We start from the raw sequence: 24104 nt of genomic DNA on the forward strand, positions 1-24104 counted from the left end.
TATTTATAGCATTTATAGAGCGCTCTGTAACCCTACGGGCATCCTGGCGCTATGTACATAAGCTGAGAACTCTGTGCAGCGGGGGAAAAGCAGGAGGGATAACTTGTGAGTCTAGGTGGTTAAATTTTAGGAAAAAGCCAGGTTTTCACCTTTTTTCGAAAGGCCATCAGTTCCTCTGTTTTCCTGATGTCAATGGGTAGTCTATTCCACAGATGTGCTGCCGCTATGCTGAAGGCTCTGCCACCACAAATGGCTTTCCTGATCCTTGGGATGTCAATAAGATTGGAAGAGGAGGATCGAAGACCCACTCAGGTCAACTTTTAAGAACTTCCTTATGTTAAAAGCAGTCCAAGCCTTAGTTACGCCTCTCTCGTAATAATTACAATGACTAATTGTTAGTTGTGAAATCTGCTTTCGTATCATTACCTCTTGTTATGCACTAATTGGTACTTTTTACATGTTTAGTCTGTCGTTAGTATCTTCACAGTTGCAATATGTTTTTGTTGTTAATAGATCTATCATGACCTATTTCTCTCCTGAGTGTTGGAACAGGGAGGGTTAAGCCAGGCCCTTCGCACTCTAGAGCTGTTCACCCTTTGACATGCTCTTTGTGGTCACAGGACTTGAGAGGGGACAAGTCCGAGCGGATCTCGCCAAAGGCAAGTGACTCTAAGGGGAAGGCCAGGGGTCACCCGGCCATGATGGAGCGGAGGCCCGGGCCATGCTGCACAGTTGACTTACTGTGAAGGTTGTGTAAATCGTCCCTTGACCTGAGGCCGGCTATAGGCTAGCCTGTGTCCGCGCAGTTTACAAGGCCTGCACAGGTCCGCGTATTTTCTTGTTCTTACTAGGCTCCTAAAACTGACCTCCGAAGGATAATTTTACAGTTTTACTCATACAGTGAAGCCCCGAATTGCTGAAGTCAATCGCCCTTGGAATTTCCAAAGTTCTAAAGACGCTGGTTAGTTTAAATTTAGGTTGACAACAAATGAACACTTTTTCATATCTTCCCTTTTGCGATCTATTGGATCCACTGTGGCCTTAGTTTTTGTGACCACTCTCTTAAACATATTTAAATACAATCCCACTGAACTAACGGGTAACCCTGGGTCCCGGATTAGACTACTGCCAGACTTGAAGTGCTTCAGCGCCTTACCAGGAGTAGTAATACGTGCTATATAAATGCAATTATTATAGATTTTTTTTTGCTGTGGTGGTGAGCACCAAGAATGTGACTGAGTGCCATAAAATGAAAACATATCACTTTGCTTTGTCATCCAGGTTGCTTCGCTCGAACCTGGGTACAAACTCTGTATTTTGACATATTTTACCTTCACAGAAAATTGTCTTTGTAATAGACGTAATCTTCACTGCATAGTATTTTGTCGTACCTAAAGAAATGAGTTATTTCGTTTTGACTGCAGGCTTTTCCTATGCTAACGCTTGGTGGCATGAGGATAGCGAAGGAGTGTGGCAGGGTTAGCTTCTCTCAAGGTTTCACTTGCTATGTGTTCAATGTGAGATTTACTTGAGGACGTTGTTAGGTCTGGCTTTTGACAGCGCAGCTGCCAAACAGACCTGTGGCTAGCAATATACCCAGTGGGTTTCGGGTCTGTATCTTTCAGCCACTGGCTTTTAATCGAACAGCCTCTCTTACATTGACTGGAGACTGTCAATAACATCTCGCCTCAGTCTGACGGAGTAGCTATTTCTCAACTAACGCCATTTGTTGTTTGTCTTCCTCCTATACTCCCCTACTTGCATTAAATTGCAAGACTGACTACTTTACAGATGGCCGCTCCTGCCTGTTCCCTCTCCAGTGTCTCATTGTCATGTGCTAATACTGCATGAGTTTGCATATTGAACCCAGACCTTGTTTGCCTTACCAATGCGTATTTATTCAAGTCTCATGCAGCTAGGAGCGTCCTGTGAATAAACTTAGCATACAACCAAGTAAAACTGTAGAAGTAAACAGTGAGAAACCGCAGAGACGGTCACCTTATCAAGAAATGTTCAGATCTCTCTGTTCTTCCCCATTAGTGTTGTGAAATTAAAAGTATGAGGGGGCTTCCCGAGCTTATCCTGACGAGCGGGGGGGAGAGAGGCGCTCTGCAAGTCTCCTGCTGCTCCAACTTTCCAGTTGGAACCCAAGATGGAGGACTTTCTCTCTCATGGGTGAAAGTTGCTTATTTGTGTGTACGACTGACCATGTTTTTGTAAAGTGGATTGATTCGGCTTTTATCCATTGTGCTGTGTTCCTCCTCCCCCTTGCCTCCGGGTTCATGAGTGTCTGTATTTTGTGCTTTCACCTGCCTAAGCCTATCCCTGTGCCAACGAGTCCAACATGGATGTGTTCAATGGCAGCAAATGTGACTGTTACATAAACAGCCTCACACGGGCATTGCCCCTTGGGCCATGTTCTCACTTCCCAAGAAGCGCCATTTGCATTTCACATGAAATTGTTAATGCAGGGGAAAATGTTTTTTTTTTTTTTTAGACCTAATGCCTTAAGGTTGTCTGTTTCACATGTCACATACATGTGACTTTCAAACAACCGAGAAAATTGGGTTTTGAGGTGCACTTACACGCTCTGTTTGTGCTAAATAAACGCAAAAGTTCATCAAGATTTTTTTTTATGCCACCGCATCTGACAACTCTTTCTGTGGACTATCACATTTTGCTGGATCGATGATGAGCGACAACATTGCCTTTCACTTTATTGTGAATGAGAACCTTTCACTTAGAACCGGGGAGAGCATGAGGACCACTGACCACTGCCAGAACTGTTGTGGCTCTTTGCAGCTACTCACGGACAGTCTTGCAACTTGGATTTCTACAGAATATCATAACTTTGGTTTGATTTTGACTCGCACCCCTGGGCACTCACCTGCTCATCAGCGCTCCTCTGTTTCCCTGCTAGGTTCAAGCTGTGAACCTCATGGCATACATCTATTAGATACATTTGAGATTGTGGAGATGTTACAGGGGAGCAGATTTCAGAGGCACAGCTGCTACCAAACTGTGAATTGCAGAATAGCATGCATCGGTTTCCATTTCCCTCTGCTGTAGAACATTTCTTGCACCATGCACTGCGGCGTGTGACCAGTTGGAATAAGTCAAAAGCCTATAATGGGCACTTGCTTGGCTGATGAAATTACATTGAAAGCACCTTAGAGTGCTAATCCGCTCTAGACACGATAGGAAAAGCTGCTTCATCACCGGCTGATGATAGTTAATTGGGCGACAGGACCTCCCTGTTCCTTCAGGCACCCTGTACAACCAGGATTGGAATCCTGCGGGACTCCCGTCGCCACTTCGAGGCCTTTTCCTTGGTCCTGAGACCATTGTGGTCCCTGGGAGGTATCCATTTAGGGTGCTGCTGCTTACCATTGGAGTCTCGGTCCTTAGCTATTGTAATCTAAGTGCATAACCAAGTTACTGCCTTTGGACAGTTGATCATCCGATGGGAGAGAGCCGAGCAGTCAATGCGAGCTGTTGTGATTCATGAAAACACGCAAGTGCTGGTACTTAACAGATTTGCACCTTTAAGTAAAAGGCCATGAAATATCGGACACTGGTGATTTATCCAGGGCACAGAAAGGATGAACAGGTCTCCCTAGGTTATGGGTGGCATTCAAAGGGTGTAGCCCAGCTAAAGCATGTGCTCCATGCATACTGGGGCTAAAGGCACTCCAAGCTCCTCTATAACTTGCTGCAAGGTATGCATGACTTACAAGGCCGTAGGGTCCATCTGCACGTTCCATCCTTATGGAATGGCATCTGTACATAAAACACTGATTTAACCAGCGGTAGCGTCGTATCGTAAAGATGAGTTTAACTTTTGTTTTAAAAAAATGTCACCCCGCCGCCCCATCGCACCCCTCACCCCCATCTTTGTTTCCTACCTCTTATTTTAGATTTGATTTGTCCAAGAATGGGGAAAAAACTGTAAAGATTCATAAGTTACCAGCGTGCACACTCGTACCCAAGTGTGTGGCACTGTGCAGTGCAACAGGACATGGCGTGAAGTCTAGAAGTTTGGTCACTAATTTCAGGCTGATTTTCTCTCTTCAAAAGGGTCCGTATGTGCTGCAACCATTAAACCCCGTCCTAGTCTCTGCCTCACAACCCCATTCGTGGTCTGATCCCACCAGGGGTCGACCACTTCTGCTCCGGGCTTGTGGCTAGCTCTAACCGAATCAAAAATTTAGAGGCCAGGTCTGCATTGTTGAAGTGCCACAGTTAAGGATGCCCAGGATTCACAACATCGTAGCATAGCGGAGTCAGACATGGCGTTCCAGTTTATAAAGTTGTTTTCAAAAGTACGTCTAAGGTTCATGTTGGAAATAGAATGTCCTGTGACTCGCCAAGTGGGGAGAGTTAGCAAAAAATTAAAAATACATTGTAATAAAATAGAGACATGGCAGTTGCAGAAAACTGTGCATAATCCATGCAAGTTCCAGACTTTGAGCATACGTTCCTTTCTGCCAGCTCTTGAGGTGCATAAAGAAAGACATGGGAACTATGCTAAGTTTTGGGGTCCTGGGGCAGGAGTCAGTGAGTGTGGGAGGCAGGGTCGGAAACTGGCTGTAAAGAGCAAAATGTAGTCTAGTTTGTTGGCCTTTCACCTAAAGGTAACTACATATTAAATGTATTTATTATACAAACCTTGAATAGAAAATAAATGTAACTTAAATGGATCTGCGGAAAATGCATCTTTCTCCTAGGAAAGCTCAGTTGGTTAATACGATGTCTGGGTGATCCTACCCCCCCTCCCTCCCCCCCCCCCTCCCCAACCAGTCCCAGGATGCTTGTTTTCTGGAAGGGAGGACCTGGCCTGGCACTACAAGCTGGACTGTTCCCATTGGGAGCAGGGTCGATAATGATTTCATCTGGGTTTAAACCGGAATGGCATGGTGGGCAAAAGATTTATGGACTTAGACCCAGGTCTCTGCACTGGTGTGAATGTTTGATTTGTTTGGCATTCCGTCCATCATTTTTAGGTCTCGGGACCATCTGGTCGGCAGACCGGAAGTCCGGAGATTTAATGTCTTTGAGAAGAGGGGCTTGCACCCGCCCCTCTTCTCTCCTGTTCTCCATTGGCTGGCCTCTTAAATGCTGGCCAGCCACTGGAGAAGAGGTCCAGTCACTCCGATTATGCCCCGTCCTTTTCGGATCGGGGGCGTGTTTTTTGCGAGAAGTCTCAGGGAGGAGACAACAGCAAAACACGCCCTCAAATCCGAAAAGGACGCTCCCTTTCTCCGAGGCATTTTTGATGTGCCTCGGAGAAAGGCGGTGGCGTTCAGGGCGATTCCCGGCAGCATGTACACACAGGGCCAGCCGACTAACTCCGCAGCTGCACCATATGACGTTGTTTACTTTTTGTAGTAACTCCGCAGCTGCACCATATGACGTTGTTTACTTTTTGTAGTAAATGCTCTCCCTTTAGCGTACTGAGAGCCACGCACAAACTACGCTTCGAGTATGGCATTGATACGTAAATATTTGACCCGGCCCGCGCGAGTGTTCCATCTGACCAGTTATAAATGCTTTCTGTTGTATCTCGTTGTGCTATAAGGGTTTCTGGTTATTGGGCTAAACATAAACTCAGAAGAATAAATCCGGCGAAAACCGGCGTTATGCTAATCCGAGCTAAACCCGCCCAGCGATATTTATCAGTATTCTTTGTTGATATGCCCCATAGTCCGTCTTCCCTGTCATGGAGTGCGGTCAATGTAGTTACTAGCGCCAGTGAAATCCCGATAAACGTTGGAGAGCGGAAAGAGCTATCCTTGCACGTGCGTGTTCGGAGATTTTACCAGCAATAAATAAGCATGCCCTGCTGTAAAAATACCACGAGAGGAGGAGCCTAGCGCGCAACCAAGATGGCCGCGTAGGTGCGAGGCTCCCGAGGACCTCCGCGACCTCCTACGAATATCCTGACATTATCCTGCCCTGGATGAGGGGACTAGGTTGGTGAACCTGAGCTGAGGTGGCACCCGTTTCCCGCTTCCGAATCGGACCACGGACACCGGAGTGAGCACCGATTGAAGTGTGCGGCCTTCCCCTCGCCGGACCCCGGATTTGCGCAGTGGGGTGATCCAGTGACAAAGTGAACAACAGCGGCAGGCAGGGCCTGGCGACTCGCGTGCCCCGCACTTTCACTTTCGCACCACCTTGTTGTCTCTGCAAGGTTGGGTCGCGGAGCCCTTGGTGTTGGTGTGGTGTGGCCTTGCTGGGAGACCCTGCCTGCCTGCAGGCTGTGATCCACCCCGCTGCCCCGAGGGGGCCCCCCCGGAGCCTGTGTCTGCTTTCCTGCCCTACACGACGTGGCTGGTGCGACTGGGAGACTGGCGGCCATGGCCACGAAACAAGATGGAGACCGGGTAAAGACCAAATCGACCCGGCGCGGCGCCGTCCATCAGGCCAACAGTATGGACCGCTATACCCTCCAGAAGGGATCGCCCGATGGACCGCGCAAGCCCCCTGAGAGTCCTCCTGATGCCCCAGACCTGCCCGCAGATTTGACTCTGCGAGATGTTATGGGCGCCATTACCGAGATGAAGGCCTCGGTGGGCCAGCGGTTTGATACACTGGCGCAGAAGATTGACTCGGTCCTTGTGGATGTTGGCCTGGTGAGGGCCGATCTTTCCAAAACCAATGACCGAGTAGATTCTTTGGCCCACACCGCATCGGGCCTAACGACAGATGTGGCGGCCTTGCAAACGGAGGTGCGCCGGCTTAGTCGGGCGACGGTGCTAATGGATCGACGCCTGGAGGACTCCGAGAGTCGGGCACGGAGGAACAACATCTGCATTATCGGGGTGCCCGAGGGACGCGAGGAGGCGGCGGCGGATCTTTTTGTGGAGGACCTGATTGCTACCCATCTCCAGCCACGGGGGCTGAGCAAATTCTTCGCTGTGGAGAGGGCTCACAGAGTTCCCAGGGGTCGGCCGAATGTCGGAGCCCCTCCGAGACCTCTCATCGCCCGGATTTTCAATTTTCGGGATAGAGACGCTATCCTGCAAACCTCCAGACTGCATGGACCGGTCAAGCTAGACAATATGGAGGTTAATTTCTATCCTGATTTCACTCCAGCGGTCCAGAAGCAGAGACTGAGCTTCCTAGGTGTCAAACGCCGTCTTCGGGACCTAAACCTCAAGTATGCCATGCTTTTCCCGGCTAAGTTGCGTGTGGAGGTGGATGGTCGCACGCATTTCTTTGATCGTCCCGAGGCGGCCGGGGACTGGCTGGATACTCTGCCCGGGGATCGTGATCGGGGGGGCGGGGGGGGGGGGCGGCGGGGGGAGACGGCACGCTGGATCAGGACTGAGGGTCTCATAATGGGCCTCACTCTGGACGAAAATGATGCCACTTTTAATTCTGCGTCAGTTTTTTGTAAGTTCCCCTCCTATGGAGGTTGTGTTGGGTCTCTTGGGGGTTCTCCCTCCTCCTCTAGGGGGCTTAGTTAGTCTATCTACACATGGGGCGACAGGCACACTGCACGTTGGGGGGGCTGTTTGGGCTCATGCAGGGGTGCAGGGAGGGGGGAGTTCTGTTGGGGTGGGTGGGTAGGGATGGGGTGTTGTTCGTTTTTACCACAAGGCAAACGTATTATTGTGTTGGTTTTAAAGTGCTCTCCGGGGTACGAATGATGGCTTTTGTATATGATGGGGGGTAGGGAACTAACTTTGTTATCCTGGAATGTGAATGGACTGGGGGACAGGATCAAACGGGGTGTGGTCCTGCAATTTTTGAAGCGAATCTCGCCTGATGTAGTCTTTCTGCAGGAGACACACCTCATTGGTAACTCCTTCTGCGCCATGAATCGGCGTGGCTATCGCCTAGTGGCTCACTCGGGCTTTACGTCCGGCTCACGGGGTGTGGGCATCATGGTGAAGAACTCGCTCCCATTGGAGATTGATGAGGTGCGCCACGATGATAGGGGACGCTATACGGTCTTGGTGGGAAGACTGGAGGGCAAAGTGGTTGTCTTTGTGTCAATATACATCCCACCGGGGCTGCAGTCGACCACTTTTGCGGACCTTGGGCGCCTTCTCCTTGGCCTTCCGGGGGGGCTTTTGGTTGTGGGGGGGGATTTCAATGCGGTGGTATCTGGATCTTTGGATCGTCACCCCCCTAGGGACCTCCCCCGGGCACAGGCGTGGCTCCCCGGCCTTTTAGATACATTTGGATTAGTGGACTGCTGGCGTTTAAAACACCCTGCGCAGCTACAGTATACCTTCCACTCGGGAGCCCATGGTAGTCTCTCACGACTAGACTATGTCCTTGTCCCGGCGGCCTATGTTGGGAGGGTGGGAGAGGTACGCCACTTGCCACGGGGTATTTCGGACCACTCCCCGCTCCTACTGCACTTTGATGTTTTTCCGAGGGGTGAGGGTAGGGTGGTCCCAATCAATCCTTGGTACCTGCGCGACCCCTCCATTCGCGCTGCATTGATTAAATCCCTTCAGCGATATTTTGATGAGAATGTGGGGTCTGTGCCTTCGGCCATACCGCTATGGGAGGCCTTCAAGACAGTACTCCGAGGAGAGGCCCTATCCCTCATTTCCCATGCCCGGAGGCGCGAGCGGGAGGAGGTGACCCGGATGGAGGCTGAAATAGCCGAGTTGGAGGGGAATTTAGAAGGTGGGGTGACGGATGCTGCATTACATGTCCTCCAACTCAAGCAGGCGGCCTACAGGGCCCTCGTCACGGAGGCGGCCAGGGGCCTCAGTAGAGAGCAACAGGGGCGTTTGTATGATGTGGGTGATAAGGCTGGTAAGCTTATAGCGTGGTTGGACAAAAAAGAGAGAGCGAATCGTGTGGTCCCGCTGATTGAGAAAACGGATGGTGTGTGTGTGACTGAGCCAGAAGAAATTGTCTCCTGCTTTGCGGACTATTTCCATGGGGTGTATTCCCCGGTGTCTCCCTGCTCGGAAGAGGATTCCCTCGCCCTGCTCAGTGATATTGCGCTGCCCTCCCTTTCTGGGGAGGACAGGGTGTCGTTGGACGCCGCTCCCACCTCCGACGAGATTGCCCTCGCCATACGCTCGGTCGCTTCCGGCAAGGCCATGGGTCCGAATGGTCTCCCTATCGAGTTGTATAAGTTACGACCGGATACGCTGGCACCCCACCTCCGGGCTATGTTCCTGGCGGCACACTCGGTGGGCTCCCTCCCGCCGGACCAGCGTCTGGCTACAATCGTGGTCATCCACAAGGAGGGGAGACCTCGGAACCGGGTTACATCCTATCGGCCCATTTCGCTGCTGAATGCGGAGCCCAAGATTCTCGCTAAGGTACTGGCCAATCGGCTGGTCGGCGTGGTGGGCGATTTGGTTCATCAGGACCAGTCTGGCTTTATTCCTCATCGCAACACAGCCCTTAATCTGCGGCGTTTGCACGGTGTGCTCGCACGTGCCCCGTTTATACGGGAGCCGGCCATTTTGGCGTCCTTAGACGCCACCATGGCGTTTGACACGCTTGAATGGCCATATATCTGGGCGATGCTTGCGAAGTTTGGATTTGGCCCAGGGTTCATCAGTTGGGTCAAATTGCTATATTCGGGCCCATTGGCGCAGGTGGTGGTGAACGGAAGAGTATCGGCTCCGTTTGAGCTGGGCCGAGGCACTCGACAGGGCTGCCCCTTATCGCCGCTCCTTTTTGCACTTGCCTTGGAGCCCCTGGGGGAGTGGCTGCGGTGGGAGCCTTCCATCCGTGGTCTCCGCTGGACCCCCGAGTATGAGGACCGCGTATCCTTATACGCTGATGACATCCTCTTGTACCTAGCTTCCCCACGTAAATCACTCATAGTACTAGTTGATCTGCATTCATTCGGTCGTAACTCCGGTCTGGTCATCAACTGGGCTAAATCGTGTGTGTATGTTCTCTGGGGAGGCTCCTATCCTCCCGCGGGGCTGTCCGCTCCAGGTCGCCCCGCAGGGATTTAGGTACCTGGGTGTCTTCATTACTCTGGACCCGGAGGCTCGGTATGATCGGAACTTGCTTCCCCCCCTCCAGCGTCTGAAAGAGGATGTCGCGCGCTGGCGGCGTTTGCCGCTTTCGCCGCTTGGCCGGGCGGCATTGTTTAAAATGATGTCGTTGCCGCGTTTCCTATACGCGTTACAGAACACGATGGACCTTGTCCCAGCGCGCTACTTCCGAGAAGTGGAGAGTTTGCAGCGCCGCCTGTTCTGGGACGGGAGGCCACGTATTGCCCTGGCTAAGCTGACGCTCCCCTGGTATGATGGGGGGATTGCCCTCCCGGATATTAAACGGTATTATTGGGCCTCCCAGCTAGCCGCAATTAATCAGGGCCTATATGGGCCAGCCTTAAACCCTGCGTTTGAAATGGATAGGATGCTACTTCCAGGTGGTGACTATAATCGAGCGCTCTACTCTAGCGCGCCCGACGCTCGCCTAACGGGCCCCACGCGTGTCATGGTGCGAGTGTGGCACGCGGCCAATGCTGCAATGGGGTGGAAGGACCGTTTGACCCGGGCGTCACCACTATACGCATCTGAGCGGTTGGGCTCCTTGTGGACCTCGAAGGGCTTTGAGAAGTGGGATTTAATAGGCATCAGCAGAGTGGGGGATCTCTGGACGAGGGGAGGATTTAAAACGTTCGAAATGCTGCAGACGGAATTTCAGTTGCAGGGCAGAGAGTACTTTCGGTACTTGCAGGTCCGGCATGCGCTGGGCGCCATCTTTCCGGACGTTGCCTCCATCCCGGAGTGCTCCCCCCTGGAGGATAGAGTGCTGGACGGACACGTCCCTGACAGCACGATCTCACTGATCTATAAAAAACTAATCAACGATCGCTCAGACTTGCTGACTGCCCTTCGTGAGGCTTGGGTAGCCGATGGGCTGGAGCTGGACGACGAGGACTGGATCTCCGCGGTGGCCTCCCCGAAAGAGGTGGCCATACCGGCTCGCCTTCGTTTCGTCCAGCTCAAGATACTCCACAGGGTCTATATGACTGGTCCAAAGCTCCTGCGTATGGGCTATGCTGAGGACGGTATGTGTAAGCGTGGGTGTGGTGCGCTGGGGACCTTTCTGCATATCCTTTGGGAGTGCCCGCAAGTGGAGGGGTTCTGGCGAGGTGTGCATGAGGTGCTGCGAGTGGTCACGCATGTGGCGCTGTTGCCCGAAGCGAGGAGATGCCTGTTGAATGTGTGGGAGCCTACCGATTACTCGGTGCCGCAGACGTGGTGGGTAACTCTGGGATATATGGTTGCCAAGCGTGATATTGCCCAGCTGTGGGGATCCCAGAGCCCCCCGACAGTCTCGGCCTGGAAGGAGCATATGGACTGGTGCATGTTTCGGGAAAAGGTGGTGTATGTAGCGAGAGGTAAGCCTGCGACATGGGTGAAAGTGTGGGGCCCCTGGAACGCCTACCGCGGGGGAATCTGTGCTCCACCCCTACTGCCTGATCCATCGCCGGCCCCGTCCCCTTAGCCAACTCATCCCCCCGGTACCTGGGCATCGGGTGTCCCCAATCCTAGTTCTGATCTCTTCCCCCCCCCCCTCTTGAGATTCCTATGGATGGCTAGATTTCCCCCTCTAGGGGAGCACGTGTTGCTATTTCGATTGAGGATTGCCTTGTGGGTTTGTTTGTGTTTGCTGTGCTTTAAATTTAAAATGGAACCGTATGATGGGGTCTGCATAATGTGGCACGCAACGATGTTATCTCCTGTAAATGCTCGGCAGCGGCACCATGTGTTTTACAAATGTATACCGTATGCTCCTTTTATTGCTAGCGGCCGGCCGGAAGGTTGTAGGCCCATACTTGTGCAATTTTTTGAGTCCTGTAATAAACGGTTTAAAAAAAAAAAAAAAAAAAAAAAAACCTCGAGAAAATAACCACATACTAGGACGGCTACTGGTTAGATATCCTAATTAGCCAATTCCGAACTGGACACCGAGAAAATTGTAGTCCTTTCTTTATGTCTACCTTGCAGATACCTCCTTTGTTTTGTTTTGGGCGGAAGTTTTCGGACGACTACCGGAAGTAAGCCGATGTTTCGTTGACCCCCCCCCCATACACCACAGCAGGTAGGAGGAGCATTTTTTGTAGGGGCATGTTAAGAAATGAATACCTGAGAGGTGACGGGTGTTAAAGTATGTTCAGAGTGCTTGACACGGTGATGATCCTTATTTCCTTCCAAAATATGCGAGATCATACCAGCCCTCCTCCACGAGTTTGACCCAAGAATTGGACTCATTGAAAGAATTTCGATGCTCCTTTAAAGCCAATTCAGTGTTCCAGAATTCCAGCCTCAGTTATCTTGGAAGGTAACTATATCTAGGCCAATATAAAAGCTGATCTCAATAGATGTCCCCCCAGAAATATCCTCGTTCAAGCTCAGTGACACGACTCGCAACGCTTTATCGCAGAGTAGCTCCTTTGTGACTCATTGTCACCCGGACACTTTTCCCACACCTGGGATTTGATACTAGTAAGCCGGTTGCACTAATACACATGAACGTGATTACTGGTAAAAGAAAAGCCCATAACTAGGAAAACAGAGTCTTGTTGACATGGAATCATCTGTTCAACCTAAGCATGAGATTTAAGTATGTGATCTAAGTCCTGCCAACACTGAATTTTGGCTGCACACAGCCGGTGTTTTTTTCTTAATTGCAACGTGACTTTATTTTACCTTTCTGTCACATTTGTGTACAGGTAAAGGTGTATAATGTAAAATATCCTACCTATTGAGAAGGAAAGTTTTAATTAGATTAAGCACACAGACGAGGGTTATGCCTGTCTTTCCTTAGTTTCATTTAACAGCAGTTGTTACCAAGTACATATTCCAAAGAACACGGAAATAATCATGCAGCACAGTAACCACGCATTCCACCAAACACAGTAGTCCTTGCATCATTATTCCCCTGTCCAAATCATAATGTCTTATTTTTTCTTGCGAGGAATTCTTAACCTCCCTTCGACTCAGTGTTCATTCCTCTGATCCAATCCTAGAAAAAAGATACAAATCCATAACCCAGTTTTTTCAGCACACATATAAAAAAACAATTTTTTTTACTCTATATAACATTTTACATAATAAAACATGATATTTTCATGGACTTGTATTGCAAAAATGCTATCACAGAATTTTAATAAACGTATTAATGAAGTAACTCGTGGTGGGAAAAATCTTTCACCTAAATTTCCTGGGAGAAATAATCCTCGCCTCAGTGTCCTTTGAAACATTCCTTTTGATGGCTTGAAAATTTTACATTCTGTGTCAGGGTTGGAGGAGAAGAATATGCATGTTCAACGCCAACTTATCACTAAGGACAGCGCATTGAAAATGAGCTTGAAGTAAACATTTCTCCAAGGTTGTTTCTAACGACCAGTCTTCTGCATTCATAATAGTCACCATTTTCCGTCCCACTGTGACAGCTTTGGAGGCCATAGCGCCTCTTAAATGTACTCAGAAGCAGACCACATCCATGCCTGCATCTGGCATAATCCACTTTACCCTCCTAGGGATGGAAGGAGATTGAAACCTTTTTGTAATTTCAATAAACAATTCATTTGTGGATTTATATAGTGCGGCTTGTCACCAGTGAGGGTATCCATGCACCGTCAATGGGCTTGGGGAGATTAAATGATTTACCCAGATTGACATAACATTGACGACAGCACAGCCACTCTGAAGATTATTCCAGCACCACTGTCCCCACCCCAACCCCGCCACCCCCTTCACATGGTGTCCATCAGCCACTTCCGTTCTGGTACACAACTGCACCAATGCATGCTTCTTTGTAATGCCTGAAGTGAAAAGCGCGGGATGGCTGAAAGTCACACACCGGACATGGGGCCAGCGGGAAAGATGTGGAAATTAAGGATACCGAGCGACTGGGTATATTCAAGGGCGTGCTGCTGCACTCCAGGGCTTTTCTTTTACAAATCACCGTTTCCAAGTTTGTGCAGTCACTTGTATCCAGTGAACTGATCTAGGACTACAACTCCCAGAATGCAATTCAAAAGTTTTTAAATGCAAACCCAGGACAACAGCCTTGCACCCTTAATGACAGTTCATAGCAGAGGACATGACACGCATAAAAACCATGTTACAGTTTGGTAAATACAGGGATTATGTGTACACAAACTGCCCAAATCACTGGTACAGAACAGGGTCAATTCCCTCTGCCCTGCCAAGCTTCCCATGCATGCATGATGAACTGCTCCAATCCAAGTTTTTTTCTCTGCATTGTGGGGATCATTATAACAAGCATTTACAATGCAACGGTCTCGGCATTGTTAAAGTTAGAGCTATTGGAATTGCTCATGACATTATTTTTGTTTATGTTTTTAAAACATGTAAAGAAACAGCATTGTTATTTACAATGTCAATAGCTTAATCTGTGTGTGGGTGCAAATGCAATAGGTCTCGCATTGGAGAGTGATTAAGCTATTGACATTGTAAATAACAATGCCGTTTCTTTAAATGTTTTAAAAACAAAAACATAAACAAAAATAATGTCATGAGCAATGCCAATACCTCTAACTTTACCAATGCCGAGACCATTGCATTGTAAATGCTTGTTTTGTGTTGCTACAGTTGCCAAAGTGGGAAGGGTATGCCCAGACGTGGGTCCTGTGCTCACTGTGCCACTGAATTCAAGCTAGCCTGGCTGACGAGGGGTGATACACCGAAACCGGTCCCAGGATGCTTGTTTTCTGGTCCAGGCAGGGCCTGGCCTGGCTTTTATTGCAGGACTGTTCCCTTGGGGAGTAGGGTTAAGACTGATTTGCATATAACTAGGACCAAACTGGGGTGGCATGGTGAGCAGAGCAAAACAAATGGATTTATACCGGATCTGTGACTGGGGGTGAATGTTTGATATGTTCAGCATTCCGTCCATCATGTCTTTTGTGTTATAGTTGTAAGTAATGGCCAGGCTGCAAGCCCCTTTTGTGTATACAATGTCTTGCAAGTGACAGCGCATGGGTTGTCGCAGTAGAGACCTAAAAAACACCTCTGATTCATCATGGCTTCAGCATGACTTTGTATAGAGACCTCATGTATCCCCAGGTCCTGCGTGATCTGCTCACCCTGTTCAGGTTTCTGCTTTGCTTTGTAGGACCTTTAGTCCCGCTTATTTCATTATAAAAGGAGGGCTCCCAGGGTCGGACTGTGACAGAAAACGGGCTCGAGCACCAACATAAAAGTGACTCCATTAGCGAATCCGATAGCTAAAAAAAAGTGGACCACATTTCCAAATAGGGCAGTTTTTAACTTGCAAAAAACACTTTGTGTAAGTGTTTCGCAAGGTATGAGAAATCGCACAGATTTGAGCTTCCTGCAGGCAAATTTTGAGGTAATATCAAGGAAATCAACATTAAAAACCGGCCCACCGGACAGTAAAATAGGCCCACAAAAAAAAGACCCACTCACTGACTAGTCAGACCAGACCCTCCGGCACTGCCGTAGTACCCCAAGGGGTGCCCCGACATTGAGGCCTCCAGTTCTAAAAATGCGAATCAGAAAACCTGGTCTGGATGAGGTGATCGCACACGTGCAACTGGGAAACCTGACCGCTCTGCTTTGACGCTGCTACAGGTTTTGATCCAAGATCCTGTAGTTTGTAATGGCCCACCCAGAGCCCGCACTTTCAAAGCATTGACCATTTCACTAAAGATTGAACGTTTAGAGACGCTCTGCAAATAAGCAGGAGGAAGCTTCAAAGCAGTCTCTGAATCAAGGCCCCACACCCTCTCTGGTCTGCATCTCGCTCCTAGCAGTAATCAGTTTGATATGAGACATTATGAGTGCATGATTTATTCGTACCGGAAAGGATAGCAGGAAACCTATGGAATCCGTTCCGGAGACATCAACTTTTTAAACATTCATTATTGTATGACTTGCTGGCTGCAGCATCGAGGTGAAGAGCAGGCTTTGTTCGTCCTTTGATTCAGCTGGTGATGAAGCTGGGGCAGTGGAGTGGGTAGGAGGCCGAGATGAATGAGCTGCAAACCTCTTCCTCGCAGATCCTAAATGGAACAAGGTTTGAATCCACGATGCAGCACTGTCAGAATTGTGTAATGGTGTTACTCCTTCACTGATGAGATTGACATACTGCTGTGAAACAACTTCATCACAAGATTTTAGTGGAGCTCTGGAAAAAGTGCCATTATTGGAGTATCGATAGAAAAAACTTGCTCTGAAGTTTGATCAAGCAGTGGCAAAGCAAATACGCCTGGCACTGGTTGCCAGTATTTTGGCTCGCCAGTGCTTCTTTGTCATTTTTTTTGTCTCAAACAACCCACATTATCATAGTATAGAGTGGCCCTGAAGGGAACTACTTTGTGTGGTTTGCATTCCTTGTGGAAAAACAGATTTCCATCAGTCACAGTGAAGTTAGCCAGTGGCTAATGCCAAGCCTAAAACCTTTTTTTTAAATTTTTTTTTTATTTTTTGTCTTTAGTAATGTGTTGTCATGTTGTTCACTTTTTCTTTTTCTCTCTCTCATGTGCATTCTAGGGGACATAGCCTGCCGAACCCCACAAAAACACTGTCATACTGCTTTTTAGGTCTCGCCTAGCGAATGCAGCGCATGTGCTGCCCCGCCTTGGCGAGACTATTGTCGGTTTGGTGCGCGAAGGGAGACCAACCATGTGCGCGCATGGACAGGCGATGTGCACGCGCATGGCGTCTCCTCTCTGCCTCACACGCTCCCACGGCGCGCTCACACGCTCCCACCGCGTGCTTGTTAGTATTGTTGGTGCCATATTCAGGACCTCGCTGAGAGGTCATGGGAGGGACCGGTCCAGCAGCCCATTCAAGGGTCTCTCCTCATCGGGGGTTCTTTGCAGAACCAACTTCTTTCCTCTTCTACAAGGTTATCTGAAACTGTCCTGCCGAACCGGGCTTTTGGGCACGCACTTTAGAAGTTTATTCATGCACCCACCCTGCTGCCACCACCCCCAAAAACAGCCTCACCTGGAGTGATGGGGCGGATGCTGTACTGCAGTGGATTGGGGAGCCTACACAGAGGTACCCTGGTCACCCAGCTACCGCTTGAATGTCAAACAGCAAGGAAAGGGTGTCAAGCTCATTGGGATAGCTCGAAACATGCGCAGCTTTTCAGTCCGTGCTGCAGACTTTCGCCCTTACACCAGTCTCTCAAAAATTGGCACACTCTTTTGGGAAGTAAGAGGTAGAAGGAGGGATGCAGGGAGCAGAAGCAGCGTGCCAGGTACATGGGTCTGTGGGAGGGGCTATGGGCTTCAGAGCTCTCACAGTGGACATATTGAGAAGGAATAGCTCACTGAGCCATCTCAAAAAAGATGAATAAGATGAAAAAAAGATAGTCTAATAATTGAACTTGTCTCAAAAAGGCTGCAATAAATCCATTGTGTGCAACACCATTTCCTTTTTATGCCACAAAAGTTCCAAATCAATGCTGCAATATCCGGGTGGGGGGAGGGGAAGCTAGAGGAAAGTATTTCCTCGCTCTCTCATCTCCGCTCTCGCACCCTTCTCATATCTGCTGAAACCTCTGTGTACTTTCCTCTAGGATTGGTCTGCCTGCGACGTCACTGGCTCTAGCTGGGCAGGTTGCTAGTGGCACACAGCAGCTGCCTGCCCACTGTGGGGGTTAGGGGTGCAGGTAGGAAAAGTAACTCATGCTGAGCCCCCTCTCCTTCTTTTCGTACTTCCTGCCGTCCATGGCTTTGACATATAGATATAATATGGGCACAAGGCGCTAATGTTACGCAACTGTCCCTGCCAGCTTTGTATAATACCCGTGCACACTTATGAACAGGTGTCTGGTGCCCGAGTGCATAGGCCCCTCAGCAGAGAAGGGACTGCCAATCACAATGACGGTGCCCACCTGCCCTGGCACCCCTGGGGCCCTGAGCCTTGGCTGAGCATGGAACACAGCAAAAACCAAAGGAAATGATGGACGGAGTGTTGAACATTGCAAGCACTCACCCCCAGTCAACTGATCTGGGTTTAATCCATCACCGTTCTTTAGCCCACTCTGTCACCCCAGTTCAGACATGGCCATATGCAAATCAGTCTGACCCTGTGCCTCATGGGAACAGTCCAGCCCGAACTGCCAAGCCATGTCTTCCCTGGACCGGAAACAAGCTTCCTAGGACCGGTTTCTGGCATTTCAGCCGTCTTCAGCCAGGCTTGCTTGAATCCAGTGACAAAGTGAGCATGGAACACACCTGGGTCCATTACCTGTGCAGATACTTTTTAAGGCATGGGCAAAGTGGGCTCTGGCACAGGGCCAACCTTTCAGTGGGTGTGTAGTCTATTACAGACGTTTTGCAGAGAAATGTTTGTGCTTTATGCAACATCCTTAAAGTTTCTTTAAGATCTAAACCGGCCCTCACAAATGAGAAGGGGGGTGTCCTAGAGATTATTTGCATTAATATTAGTGAGCTGCTGCTGTTGTGTTACAACATTGAAAACACACACCACTATCCCTGAATATTAGATGTAAACACATTTTGAATTTGGACGAGTGTTCCTGTGCCCTCTAAGTGACCTGGGGAACTGAGCATGAACGAGCTAAATTTGGACCATACATTCAAAGCTGTCCTGAAGAGGGGCCCCCAAAATATGTTTGGCCCAGAGCCCCTAAAATCCTTAAAATGTCCCTGTACCTGTGGCCTGTTAAAATCCCTGGAATTCCATTCCACTCTGAATTGCCCTTAGCAGGGTTCCCAGTAACTTTGGAGGTGGGTGACAATGAGGATTATCAATTGTTGGGGCGCAGCCTGCGGAAATCTGACCTTCCCAGGCCAATTCCCGCATGATTTTCCCAGGATTCCATCCGGAGACTTCAGGCTCTTGCAGCAGGTGAGGTCCCCGGATGCAATACCACTCCCCGGCGTGTACCTGTTCTATTTATAAATACCGATGGCCCCACTAACTGTTTACTTGCCTCCGCTGGATGAAGGGGCCACTTGTAATGAGGGCATTAGACAACAAGCATTTGCAATGCAATAGGTCTCGCAATTGTGAGATTTTGAGCTATTGGCATTGTAAATGCAAGCCCTTTAATTTATGTTTTAAAAACCAAAACATAAATAAATGGAATTGTTATTTACAATGCTAATAGCTCAAACTCGTGTAAATGCGAGACCTATTTCATTGAAAATACTTGTTTTTACAGTGCTACATAGGTAGTGGAGTGCGGTTCCATAATGGTATGGTTTTTTGGTGTTCTCTTATCTTGGCTGTTACATACATGTGAGACATATGTCTGCACAAATCCAAGTCGGGAGATGGGCCTGGAAGCAGCCATTTGCTCAGCCCCTAGTCATCCATAATGTGCTTTGTATGAATAAGCAGTAACTTTATCCCTCCTGCAAACCCAATAAAAGATTGCTTCCTTAGTTCAGCACTGCCTTATTACCTGCCCTTCCACCTCCCTGGTATGGGTCTCTCAGAGAACTATTCTGGATCTCCCCTGCCTCATCCCAAAAAGTGCCTTACACGAATCACCATTTTGTGATATGCCGTCTTGTCCTTTTACCTGGGTGAAGCCATTTCTGTACATCAGCACTAGGTTGGCACTACCATCACCCCAATAAGGTGATAGGTTACCACTGTCCTCCCCATGCTAACATCTATTCTCGAGGTCAGCCCCACCCCTCGCAATGTTTTCTGTGGTTCTGCAATGTCAGATCCCTCTATCCAGTATTAGCCTCCCCGTGGAACAGCAGATTACCCCCCCCCCCCCCCCCCCCCCCCCAAACGCACTCCTCAGATTAACCCACCATAGGGAGTGCCACAGCATGGCCATGTGTGCTCTGGTGCATTGTGGCAATCATGGGAAAGAGGCCCAGCCTTAGATGGGCTTATCCTATAATGTTTTCCCACTTGCTTATCCCACAGTTGCCTCCATAACATAACCCTGCCTGCTGCTAACTATACCCTTTGTGTTACTCTAGGTGTAAACGGTGCACTGTCTTCAGTTTTGAGTGATCTGGTAAGATTTCCCAACATAACCCCCAAAACCCCCCCTTCCGCCCCAGTGGAGCGTGCCTCATTGGGGGTGTCTGTTCATTGCGTTGTCCCAGTCCGAAGAGAAGCATTAATGCCCCTCTTTGACTGCAGCTTCTCAGACTGCTTTCTCAGGGTGTTGGGCCTCGGTTTGCCGCGCACCTGCCTGGGTGCAGTGTTTTGTCTGTACCGGGCCTGCTTGCTCACGCCACACTCCTTTGTGGTGATTGTTTGCCGTGTCTGCTAATTCTGGCGCACCTAAGTTAAATGTTTGCCCCTATTATTCCTTCTCGCTTTTGTTTGGACGCTTTGAAATGCGTGTTCCTGTGTATTGTAGAAAGCTCCTGCTTTTGGCGGCTAGCCTGAGAGATTCACGTGACTCGCTCTTTCTTTCGATTGACTGGTGAATGAATATCGCATCACTATTTTTTCCATGTTAGTGTTATTTTAATGATGTTTACGCTTGCAATTACTTTTCTATTTATTTTACTTCAACATTGTTTAGTTTATTTATTAAAATGTACTTAGCTATGACTAATAGTACAGTACTGTTACCTAAAGGTAAAAAAAAAAAAAAATAGCGAAATGTTTTATTTTCAAATGTATTTAAACTTTAAAAAGCACCTGGGCGCCTTATTGTGATGAGATCGACTGCACATAAAGATGTGCGCCCATCTTTTGTAAAATATTACCCTGTTAATCCACTGAATTACCTTCTGTGTGTCAAGCCAAGTGTTGCCTTTCTTGGGTGCAGCTGCTCTTTTTGTTTTTGTACCCTGCTTTCTTCCATAGTTTTGCCTTCACTTAAGATGAGGTGTTGCTTTTGCCCATGACACTGCCATACAATGCATCATCTTCAGGGGACCTAATGTTGAGCCAAGCCTTCGGATTTATAATACTGTGACTTGTGAGGAGCATGCACCTGCCAGCAGCCAGTAACTAATGTCTCCTTACATCCTTCTTAGTCCCCCAATCTTCTGATATCTTCGTAGGAGCAGGTAGCACACAGGATATTTAAAAGCCCACTCATGAATAATTCAGAAGTGGGCTGAATAAAAAGCCTGTTTTTATCACCACTGTCTGTCCTTAAGCAGAGACTGAATGGGAGGGCGGAGGAGGCAAAGAGGAGGCTGGAAGACCGCTTGTGGCGGGAGCTTCCCTGTCCGACAGCCGCCAGCATGAGATGGCTGAACGATGTGGGGCATTAAGCCAGGTCTTCTCCTTGCTGTCAGAAAAATATCACAGCCACATGACGGGTGCGTCCTTACTGCCTTAGTCTGTGGGACGTGCAAGGTGAGAACGGTCGATGACCATTGGGCTTTTTACTAAGGGCCCTGTAGATTCAAGGGCTTGAAGCACGCTTCTGCACTTGTAGATCGGGATTAGAGGGTAACCTTAGTTATATGGAGCATACATTTATTATTTATTGAAGGCATGTCGAGAGGAGCGAAAACTTATCAATTTTGCTTCTTATGGGGGGTGTTGACTATTTCTTAGTAAGGTCCATAAATATGCCCGATTTGTGTTCTGGAGGTCAGAGTAAATGACAATTTTTGTTTCTGGTCTAAGGGCAAGTTGAAGATTGGGAGACAAGGGCGATCATTATGGGAGCCGTGGGATTTGTAGTAAGATTGTAGGCATATTTTCAGGGTTGTGTGAAATTGAACGTATTTCTACTGTTAGTCAATGATAATGGGCATATCTTCTGTATTAAGGTTGTAGGATTATAGGCGCAGTTACTTTGCCTTAGATTGCAGTGATTCCTGTGATATTTCACATTTACAGGTGGAACGCCTCTGCTCATGGGCAGCGAATGCAGAAAGATTTCCTCTTCCAGAAAGGGTATCATAACTGGCATAAATATCTGGTACCTAAGAGGATTCCAGTTTATCTGCATGACATATCATTGTTCTGGTTCACGTTTCCAAATCATACCTTGGAATATGAATAAAAAGGTTTATGATCAGAAGATTATGGGCGTTTGTTTTGACTGTTGCCAGTTTACTTCAGATGTGGAAAAAGTGGTTGGGTGAGGGGCAGGTGTATGTGTGTAACTGCAAGCATGATTCCATAGCTATGATCCCCCCGCACTGGCTTAGAATAACTGTCCAAAGGGGTTTGGATCAGTGGTATGAGGCTATAAGCACCCACAAACACACATTCTATAAAAACAAAAAGCTTATTTTTAATGAAATTCAGCAACATATGTATGTATGCACACAAGGAATCGGCTCATCCTGGGCATTTAATTAGCTGCAGATAGAAACTGTCAAGTGAGCTGTAACCATGTAGTATCACATTATACAATGCAGTCTGCAAAGAATATGAAGAGGATAAAGACCTATGGAAGCCTCCATAGAAAGTCAAGGAATGGAAGGTTTAGGGGTAGATTGTGGCCGGAAGAGATTGTCCTGTCCGTGCAGTGACCCCCCTGCTGCTCAACGGGGTCCAGTTAAGTAATGGATAGGGGCTCCTGCAGTGCTGGTCAAGCTGGAGGGTGAAGTAGATGGGTATTTGTTTTTCATGCATTGAGGGAAAAGGGGCGGGAGCTCCATGAAGGAGTGTCTATTCATAACTTTCCCGGACGTGATCCAATGCATGGATAAGATAAGTCCACTAGCAAACCCGTTGATCAGGAAACTCTCATACCTGGGAGTGAGTGCAGGTGCTGGCGTCAAAGCGAAACTGATGGTTGTAACAAACTCTGAGGCATGCTTTGCATGATCTGCTGGCAGCCTGCTTGACGCTTGGAGGCAAGCAGCCAGAAAGGATGGTCAGAGATGGAATTATGTGGAGAATGTAGGAGAAGGGAAGGTGCACCAGGTGCGGATGGATGTTTAGATGGCTTTGGGTCACAAATCCGATAGGAACTATTTTATTTTTCGTTATTCTTTGGGTTTTTGATTGTCCCTGACCCCTCTTCTCCTAGAAGATTATTACTCTTAATCATGATGTTTTTTCAGTTTTTAGGAGTTTAAAAGTATTCAGATGTACTTCATCTAGATACTGCAGTTAAACAAGCATTGCCAAGATCTTATAGAACTCTGAGGTGATGTGACTTGCCATATCTTCATTTGTGGATTTTACTCCTTGCAGTACACGATCCACAGAGAAAGAAAAATGGAAGATCTAATTAAAAATAAGTCACGTTTCTGCAGACACATCGTACCCAAGTTGTGCGATTTGCTTATAACCTCATTAGATATTCTATCCCATTCTGATAGTGTTTACTACAGTATTAAACCAGGAGATACTGCAGAGCAGTTATTTACAGGAGAAAATGATCCTTCCAGTAAGTTAGTGAAGTATTTTTCCAGCATCCTCTAATTTTTTTCCTTTGGACCAGTGCTTAAAATGCAAAAATAAAAGTGCAGGTACTCTGTATTAAAGTACCTGCTTGTTTATGAAAAGTGCTGGTATTCTCCAATTTAATATATCACATCTCTCTTGAGAAGTACCGGTACTGGGCAGTACCGGCCTATTTAAAGCACTGCCCTGGTTAGCTGAAATAAAATCCTGGGGTCCTGGGAAAAAAATGGAAGCAGGGCACTGCTCGGCAGGAGGTCTCTGCATGTCATCTCGTCTTTTATTTGAAAGAGTCTGTAGAAAAAGCTGTGTGCTTAGACCCCATGGGCGCTATGAGGTCACTAGACACCTGTCAGGCATGCACTTCTAATAAGAACATAATAGACACATTTATAAGGAGATTGCCTCACACATGTACTTACACATTTCAAAATGGCCTCAGAATGTTACTGTTGTGATACGTTTTTGCTAACGTTTGTGAGTGTATCTTATTAGTGGGAACTGGCCACGATGGCAGAAAATGAAGGGAAATGTGTCACTTTCCATGAGGACAGAGTTCAATCTTGAGGTTGAGTTTGATGTAGCTTTCTGGTCTTTAAATGCGTCTTGTTTCAGTTTACTCATCAAAAATTCATTTTATTCAAAAAGCAATGAGTAGCATTCTGCTGTGTCCAAGTTTATGAAGTACTTAGTATCCCAGAGGTGCCCACTTAAAGTGCGCTTTATAAGAAATGGCTCGAAAGTTGCTTTGCCCGGAAGGATGTAGGTATCTGTGTACCCTCAGTGAGTCCACGTCATCCCATTAGTATTTAAACAGCA

At 48.1% G+C, this 24104-nt stretch overlaps 1 protein-coding gene across 5 annotated transcripts in view; it reads left to right on the forward strand.

Annotated features, from left to right (window-relative positions):
* Positions 1-24104, forward strand: part of PLXNB2 (plexin B2) — a 774339-nt gene that overhangs the window by 326005 nt on the left and 424230 nt on the right. For 2 of the 5 annotated variants that reach the window (XM_085653975.1, XM_085653973.1), the window contains one exon: positions 11961-12054. The exons of the other annotated variants lie outside the window; for them this stretch is intronic. The gene's annotated coding sequence lies outside the window, so the exon portion shown is untranslated. The remainder of the gene's footprint in view (positions 1-11960; positions 12055-24104) is intronic. 5 annotated transcript variants of the gene reach the window in all.

Source organism: Triturus cristatus, chromosome 4_1 (assembly GCF_964204655.1).
Source record: "Triturus cristatus chromosome 4_1, aTriCri1.1, whole genome shotgun sequence".
Classification (NCBI taxonomy): Eukaryota; Metazoa; Chordata; class Amphibia; order Caudata; family Salamandridae; genus Triturus; species Triturus cristatus.